This window comes from Dermacentor variabilis, chromosome 2, assembly GCF_050947875.1.
Source record: "Dermacentor variabilis isolate Ectoservices chromosome 2, ASM5094787v1, whole genome shotgun sequence".
NCBI lineage: Eukaryota > Metazoa > Arthropoda > Arachnida > Ixodida > Ixodidae > Dermacentor > Dermacentor variabilis.
Window position 1 is genome coordinate 61,684,060 of NC_134569.1, and position 9,424 is coordinate 61,693,483.

The following is a 9,424-nucleotide window of genomic DNA, read 5'->3' on the forward strand; positions in this document are numbered from 1 at the left end:
GCCCCTATTCTAAAACTCTCTATTGGCAAAAAATTTGACAGTAACTTCTTGCATTGATGGCATGCCTAAACTTAGCTTTTAGAATTTCAGGCCGCTTCGACGACAGAGTATTATGGATAACCTCGCTGTGTTTTCGAGATTGCTTCTCGTTTCCAACGTGTCGAAGCCTAACGAAAGAAACGTTCGAGATGCCTGCGCCACCTATCGCTGCAGGCGGGAAATAGCCGCAACGATGGTATGTGGCCTTTGAGATCCGAAAATGTCGCCGGCCAACTAAAATTGTTAGGGTGCCTCGATGTCCTCCTCGCCCCGGGCGAGGAGGACACCGAGGCACCCTAAAAATTGTAGAAAACGTGCGCCGCTTAGCGTACGCTATAAACTAAAACTGTCTAGCGTATTCTATATACAGTAGGCCAAATGTGAAACGCTGCTTTTTTTTTTTTTTTTTTTTGCAATGAGCACTCTGGAATGGCGGTGCTTGTCCAGCAGGCTATGCTTCTCTTATTTGTAAGAGCATCTCTGATAAATTTGTATATCACGTTTCTAAGATTATGTTTAGTAAAGCAATGAAGGGGGCTAGTTGATGAACGTTCATGGTTATATTGCGCTCAGTTTTACAAACACGATATTAAGGAAGGACAGGACGTGGACGGACGAAGCGCAATTATGTTAAAGATTATGTTATATACCAGGCACTAGTAGAAACGACAAAAATGCGAGGAGGTGTCTATCACGAAAAATAAAAGAAGATACATCTGGGAAGAATCCGCCGGCACGCGCGCTGCTCCAAACATTCGTGCCGTGTGCCGCGTTGAAACCACTGGTAGCTCAATGTCACTTCGGCGCCGAAAACGTGCGTAGCGTAAGACTGCAACTCCACTTTAGAACGTAAAGCGGCCATGGCTTCGTCCCAGTTGGCCGGCCTGCACCCTGAGCCAGGTAGCTGCCGCCTTTAACGAAACCGTGCGCTACTCTTGAGCGACACTTAAAAAGATCACGTACTTTGCTGATGTAAATTTAACGAAACCGTACGCTACTCTTGAGCGACACTTAAAAAAGATCACGTTACTGATGAAGTGCTCTTGCAGCGTCGACCCTCACTTGCTGGTGGTGGCAGCGCATGCCTGACGGCGCGGTAACACTGGATCGATACGAGGCCGACAAGACGCTCACGCCAACGATTAACTGACTTTTGTGTGTCACTGAAACCATTTTACCATACCCGGCCGACAACGACGCAACCGACGAGCGCGAGTTGTACTGCGATGGGCTTTCTTGTCGACGGCGCCGACAAAATCAGCGTGCCGACTATCGTTCGACCGAACCCTGCGCGATCGGCCGTCGAACCGACAACGCGACAGCCTCTTCGCTCGCATATATAATTAATCGCACCCAAAATGAGTCAAAGATGCCTACCAAGTTGACATGCACAAGCTTCAACCCTCTCAAACCGTGCACATGAAGTCTGAGCCGATGTCAAACCTCTTCGGCGAAGATTAAGCCTGGCGCCGTCCAGTTCATGGACCCGCCACCGGCGGAACTGCGGAACGAACGAAACTGCTTTTATAGTTAAGTTCTGGTTTTAGGGAACGGAAATCAACTACACTTCGCTTCGCACGCCGCGTACACAGTAAGCGGCAAGCGGCGACACTGCGCTGTGCCAACATCTGCACGTCACCATACCCGTAGGCTGCCGGTCACATTCGCTACGTAGATGGGCGGCAGTGGTGTCATAGGTGGTGTACCAACTAATTTTCGAGTAAGGAGACAAGTCATCTCTCTCTCTCTCTCTCTCTCTCTCTCTCTCTCTCTCTCTCTATATATATATATATATATATATATATATATATATATATATATATATATATATATATATATATAGGGGTTTTCTTCAAAGTTCAGCTCATATATTCAAAGTTCAAAGTTCATATATATATATATATATATATATATATATATATATATATATATATATATATATATATATATGGGTCATTCCATCTCAAGTGTACTCGGTGTTTTATCGACCATCTGCGATTCTGCTGAAAAAAAATCATACTGTTTTACCTCAATGTGCGAAGTAATTATTCAAGCGATTTTTCCTGAAAAAATAATTTCTAATGCTCTGAGGACGCTTTGAAGGTTGCGCACACAAGTGAAACTATGCCAGGTGGAAAAATTTCTACAAAGTTATTCCTTTGACCTGTTACTGCGAATATTTTTTAAAATAGTCGCCAGACGGTACTCTTTCGTGACTATTGTCGTTTTTTACTTTCTGTTTTAATTTACATAATTTTTAGCCGTAAGGAAAAGTCGTCTATTGCCCCTTTTTTAATATTTTTTATAAAAGAAAGCAACGTTTCCATGAGGAGTATATTCACAATAGGGGCTTGGTATGTGTGTATATTAGATGATAAAAATATTCTTATAAGAAATAAAGCCTAAACTTTCGCTTAATGCCATGGTAAATATGAAAAAAATTACGTTCTGACTCAATTTGTGGCTTCATTTTCGCAATGTAGCGTTCCAAGTAAAAATATTGCATAGACGGCATTGCATAGTATGCTTTGCTGTCTATCTATGTGCAAAGATTTAAAAGATTAAATTTTGTTTTAAGCGAGAAAAAAATTTTAGAACTGCAGAATCACATGGTTGCGCGGAGCATCTCTTTGCTTCGCCTTCACTGCATAGCACGTCGGTCGGCGTTTCAGTCTGCCTCATTTTACGTGTTTCTTCTTTTTCTTTTTGAAGACGAGGTCTTCTTTGGCGACTTCAGGTTGATTCGCGGTTCGTGGGGACTGAGTTTCTGGCCATTGTAATCTGGTAAGGTAATTGCAGGCCTTCTAGTGCACGTAGGACAAGAAATAGGCGTCTGAGTTAAGCTTGGAACGAAAAAGATGGAGAAAGTTAGTGTACTACTATATACGGAGAAGTTACAACGCCTAATGGTGAAATAACTTTATATGTGCCCGTTCGCACAGCATGCACCTAAAACCGTAACCGGCAGTGTTGCTCTACGAAAGATATGGGCCAATCGCGGAGAGATTGCTGCCTAAAATTTTTGACTGATCCCAAAGGCAGTACGCTATAGACAACAAACTACATGGTGCCCTAATGCGCCATGGATGACACTTTCTTCTTTGACCACCGCCAGATGTTGAGTCGTGTTTTTTTTTTTTTTTACCCAGCGCTTCGTTTGCAAATATTTACGATTCCCAAAATGAAACATCGCAAATAGAATATACGCTCTCATGGCGGCTTTACTTCGCACGGCATTATTTCAAACTTACTTTGATATAACTTATATACCTGTCCGTCTTGTCTCCGTTCGCGTGTAGCCTTCCACTGTAAGCATAGTTCACTTCGACACTCGAACTACCTCTGTGGTTGAATAGGATGTAACCCCAGCGAGAATTGAAGTCGGCGAGAAGGGCTTAAAGTGATGAAACTTCCGTGTGCCTTTTATAGTAGTCACTTTGCTGAACCGCGGGGACAGCACAATTTTTCTTTTTTGAACAGTTTCCTTCGAAACCCAAAGAATAGTTATCCCTTGGATACTCTCCTTCGCCCACGTGAACAGCTGGTGTGGGGTCATGATTTGGTCACGAATTGGCCTCTGAAGACTGGCTCGGGCTGCTAGCCGTTTCACGGTGCCGCCAAGACCGTCACAGGCACTCTTGCCATGAGCTGTAGCATAAAAATTCCATTCTGCACCAATTCCGAAGTCATCTTCGTGATTGCAGAGGTTCACAAGGTTCCTTTTGTTTTTGTACTGTGCTGGAGCTCCGTCAGAAAAGTAGAGGATTTTTCGTAGATGTGGCAACTGTTGCTTGAGTACTGTGACAACTTCGGTCTGGAACGCGGACACTGCAACGGCGTCGTGCTCTGTACAGTCAGAAATTACAACGTAATTCTTGACTACAATTTCTTCGTCAGGGCAGCAATAGACTACAAATGGGTGCAGTGTTGCTTGCTCATTCACCCAGTGGTAGGCCTGCGGGGCATCTTGCACAATGAATGTATAGTTCTCTGAAAAGTCTAGAAGAACAAGCGCTTCGCTTTTGGTAAGCTTTGACTTTGCATGACGAAGGTAAGATGCTTGTTTTTTGCTGATATAATGATGAATTTTCACTTTGGCTAGCATCTCCAAAAATTTCTCGCGAAAGTCATCCGGGGTTAGCAGAAGAGTTTCGAGTTTGCATCGTAGGCCACCTACCCACTGGTGTACATGTATGTGGTCGACTTCTTCGTTGTTAAGTAGTGGGCTGTTACGAAGCGCCGTTTCGACGTTTTCTGTACCGGGGCAGGTCTGGCACCTCCCACGCATGCAATCTTCATTTCCTGTGTCACACACAGTGGTGGCCAACAGTTCTTGCAGGGATTTCTTTAATCCGGAACTGTGGATCATCAACTTAAAATTTTGGTGATCCATGCAGACGCAAATGGAGTGTGTGCCACTTGCCCCTGCTACCACGCAGTTTGATGGTCGCAAACGTGCAAACATGGAAAATCCACACTTGATATTATGAGTACTTTTCCACTCTGCATACAGCTCCTTTAAATTCAAAAGCAACAGTCGCTTTTGTCGGCCTGCTATTACATCTTTCTTCCCCGGGAGACAATATGAAACATTATCGTCTTCATAAAAGTCCTTTATCAAAGTCTTCACGCTTTCGCTGATTGGGTGGCCCTTCTTTATTGGTGGGGTGCTGAGGATTCCATGTTCAGTTCTCAGTTTGATTGCTGCCCGTACTTGTCTTTGCGAGACTCCGAAATAGTCCACAATCTTTTTTTGAGACCAAGACACAGGAGCAAGGGTTAAGAGCTCTATTTTCCTTTCGCGTTTTCCTTCGGCGTGAAGCCTTTCTCTTACATTTTCCATTAAAGTCACATAGTCGCTAAGCATAAAATCGATACGTTGTCTCTTTGTCCTTGCAGTCTGTCTGGGTGCCGGAATGGTTCGCGCTTGTCTCTGTGCTGGGGTTCCGTGGCTAAGGCCTTCGTCTGTAAGACAATATGTTGGGCTTCCTTCATCGCTTGCTCTGCTGGCAGATGTCTGCACAGCAGTGGCACTCAGCCCATTCACACCTCCCACATGTGCGACTACCGAAAGGGCCGGCACCTTTAGATACTGAAGTGCCTCTCGAGAAGAGCGCCTCTTCTTTACTTCATAGCACTGGCGCATGCAAGCTTGGCACAATCTAGATCCTGGAATGAGATCCAAAGATGGGTGCAAATCTAACAAGGATAGGGATATCACAGATGAGCCTCGGTAATTCTTGACGTGTGAAAGAAACGGATTCGAGCACCATTTGGATGCTATGTGCGATGTGTACTTCTTTACGTAGAGGTGGTGATGATGGCCACATACTGTATCATCCAGTGTGCATTTTGAACGCAGAATCAAGAGCCGGCGATCAAGTTCGCTCAGTTCTTTGACACTACTGGTGTACTGATTTTTCACGTAGATTGTCCTGTGGCACCCATTCGGTCCAAGTGAACAGTACGGTAATTCAGCACCTGAAAATAAATCGTAAAAACACTATTGCCAGGAACACGTGTCATTGAATTATATATTGGCGCATACATGCCAGAAAGTCTGACATAAGCCACCTGTGCCACGCATAAGAGCAAGAAACGTAATTCAATTTTACGGCCACGTTTTCTCGTCATCCTACGAATGTAAGGCTAGAATTTTTATGTGCGTCCGCCAACACACTGGTGTTAAAATCACACCTTGCCCTGGAGAGTAAATACGTGAACTAGAGACATCGTGTAGTTTAAACGTGCCATGAATTATTACGCAAATCCATGTACCTGAATTCTCAGAAGCTGAAGACGCACCAAAACTGTCGTCCAGACCGTCGACTTGATACATTTTCTTCACAACAGGACCATCGGAAAGAAACTGTAAACATGAACGCCGGTTTGCTTCTGTGACAGCTGTAGCTTTGCCTGGGATAAAGAGGAGCAGTAGCAGACGACACACTATCGTCTGCTCGTAATGCACGCTCCTCCCGTCGTCTTGACGTCGCTTTCCCAGCCTCGGTGGGTGGCATCGCGGGACGCGTTTACGATACGAATACGTGTTCCAACCACACATTTAAAGCCGCTTCGCAGGCATTCTAGGTATCAAGCCCGCCAGTGGCCTTTTTCGTTGTTTTAGGTTTAGCAGAACGCCACAAATCGCCTGTTCGTTGAATAAAGCCACAGTTCTGGTTCCTGTTCTGGCGCGTTTTTAGTGAATGGTGACATGTGGATAGAATTTATTTCGCCGTATTTTTTAAGAATTATGCGTTATAACTTCTCCGTATATAGTAGTACACTAACTTTCTCCATCTTTTTCGTTCCAAGCTTAACTCAGACGCCTATTTCTTGTCCTACGTGCACTAGAAGGCCTGCAATTATCTTACCAGATTACAATGGCCAGAAACTCAGTCCCCACGAACCGCAAATCAACCTGAAGTCGCCAAAGAAGACCTCGTCTTCAAAAAGAAAAAGAAGAAACATGTAAAATGAGGCAGACTGAAACGCCGACCAACGTGCTATGCAGTGAAGGCGAAGCAAAGAGATGCTCCGCGCAACCATGTGATTCTGCAGTTCTAAAATTTTTTTCTCGCTTAAAACAAAATTTAATCTTTTAAATCTTTGCACATAGATAGACAGCAAAGCATACTATGCAATGCCGTCTATGCAATATTTTTACTTGGAACGCTACATTGCGAAAATGAAGCCACAAATTGAGTCAGAACGTAATTTTTTTCATATTTACCATGGCATTAAGCGAAAGTTTAGGCTTTATTTCTTATAAGAATATTTTTATCATCTAATATACACACATACCAAGCCCCTATTGTGAATATATTCCTCATGGAAACGTTGCTTTCTTTTATAAAAAATATTAAAAAAGGGGCAATAGACGACTTTTTCTTACGGCTAAAAATTATGTATATTAAAACAGAAAGTAAAAAACGACAATAGTCACGAAAGAGTACCGTCTGGCGACTATTTTAAAAAATATTCGCAGTAACAGGTCAAAGCAATAACTTTGTGGAAATTTTTCCACCTGGCATAGTTTCACTTGTGTGCGCAACCTTCAAAGCGTCCTCAGGGCATTAGAATTTTTTTTTTCAAGAAAAATCGCTTCAATAATTACTTCGCACATTGAGGTAAAACAGTATGATTTTTTTCAGCAGAATCGCAGATGGTCGATAAAACACCGAGTACACTTGAGATGGAATGACCCATATATATATATATATATATATATATATATATATATATATATATATATATATATATATATATGTTGGATCGGTCTGCCGCCGCTATACTCTGTCCGCATTGAAGCCACGCCAACAACGGCAGCTGCACTACCCTGCATATGATTTCCCCTTTTTACATGTTCGTTTTTCCTATGCTTCACCACAAAGCCCGACACAGAGGGCTCCTTCCAAGTCGAGTGGAGAGAGCCGGCGCGCAGCGCGGGTCGGAGGGAGGTTAGGCAGATGCCGCTTTAGCGGCCACAGGCCAATAAATGATGTCACGTTCTTTTAATTAATGTGTTAATGACATGTCGATTTGTTGGAAAATACTCATCAGAGATTATACGGAAGTTCATGTTCCCGACTGGGCGGAGAAAGCATACTCAGAGCGGGCCCAGGTGGCACGATTACTGTAAAGATCGCCTCCCTTGCGGATTACCCGATCGCCATTTGCAATAAAAAAAAGCTAAAAAAAATGCGTCAGTGAAAGTTATCTTTGTCATCGACAGATCTGCTCTTCAATCGTACATTATGAACCATTAGCGTCTAGTGTTGCCAACATTTTAGGAAGCGTGTCACTGAAGTGAGACACAGAAAGTCACGAAAATTCTCGCTATAACTATGAAGTGAATATTAAGAATGTAGGTGTTTTGAAACACTCTAATATAAGCTAGTGTGAAGTAAATAATTTGCCTAGACGTGTCATTGTGGTCTAATGTTCGTGCAGCTGAAGGAAAACAGTGAATTCACCCAACAGAGTATAGAGGGCTTTAGCTTTAGTAATGTGTTTACTATAAGAGACGAATCTCGAAGTTTCGAATATGTATAGTTGGTGTGTAATATTTTATTCGTATTCGAAAATGAACTATTCAGTATTTTCGAATATCAGAACTAACCAAATATTTCGCAACAACCGACTGTACAAATCGGGTTACTGTTCTCCACTTGCTGAACAAAGTATCGCAAATTATAATGATCAGAAGTAAAACAGCGACAAAGTTTTCGAAGCAATGCAGAAACAAATCGGTAATGCAAGCTTTGTTTTCGGTTCTTCGATGGAAGTGTGGCGCTGGTTAACGCTCCTTGGATTATATCTTGTACACATACATAAATACAAAAGAATGCATGGATGCGGGAACGGCCGTCGCCTTAGCACGATTCGCAGTGCAGCGCACGCGTAATGCAGATGTTGTGGATTAGGCTCTCAACGTCAGCAAACTGAGTTTTCCTCCATTTCCCATTAGCTTCTCCTTTTTGCACATCAATTAGACACTACAAACAATTTATCCTATGCTTTCCCTTTCCTCATTATCTGTTGGTTCCATATGGTTTGTACTAACAAATACGTGCGAGTGTTCTTACATAAACGGTGCCTTTACGAAACCGGGTCCCTAGGTTCCCTTCTTTTCGTCCAATACTTGACAATCAGCTATATTGTGCTTATGTCCTGCCAATTAGTCTTTCTTGCAGCCTAGTCATGTCGGAGTTTTATCTCTTACGTCACAACCTTTGATGCTTTATTCTTGTAAAAGGCTCTGCATTCTGTCTAGGGCACACAAATACCTCCTCAGCGTTTTTATTTTCCTTTTCCATAAAACCTGTGACATCTTTTGAGCTATTTGTTATGCGTTTTTGAAAAGTTTGTCAGTTTCAAATGCCTGTTATTCTCGGAAAGCTTGTTTGCCAACAGGCTTAAAGGTGTGAAGCGGCTATTCATAATTGTTGTGATCTTGTATTTAAAGCGACCTTAATTGTGCATGATAGTTGACTGTCTATTCAGCGCAAGCATGTTCCTAATTATGTTGAAACAAATATTCCTTTTGTAAATAGGTGCGTCTGCATTTGCCTATTCGACATTAGATGCTTACTATTCGTAATTTATTCATATTTGAAAAAGTCGATATTTAATCGCTTACCTCTATTATTTACATACTGGATTATGACAGCTTAAATTTTTCATTATCTTCAGATTGGAAGGTAACAAAAACAGCACGATTAAAAAGAACACAAGCAACGTAGTTTTCCTAACATGAAAATGCATTTAGTCTGCATATTATCCCTAGCTTTTGTGCTTCTTGACCAAATTCGTGGTAGCAGAACTATATATTCTGTGGAACGCGCTTGGCCGCATGTTGGTAACATGGCGGTGACAATTACCC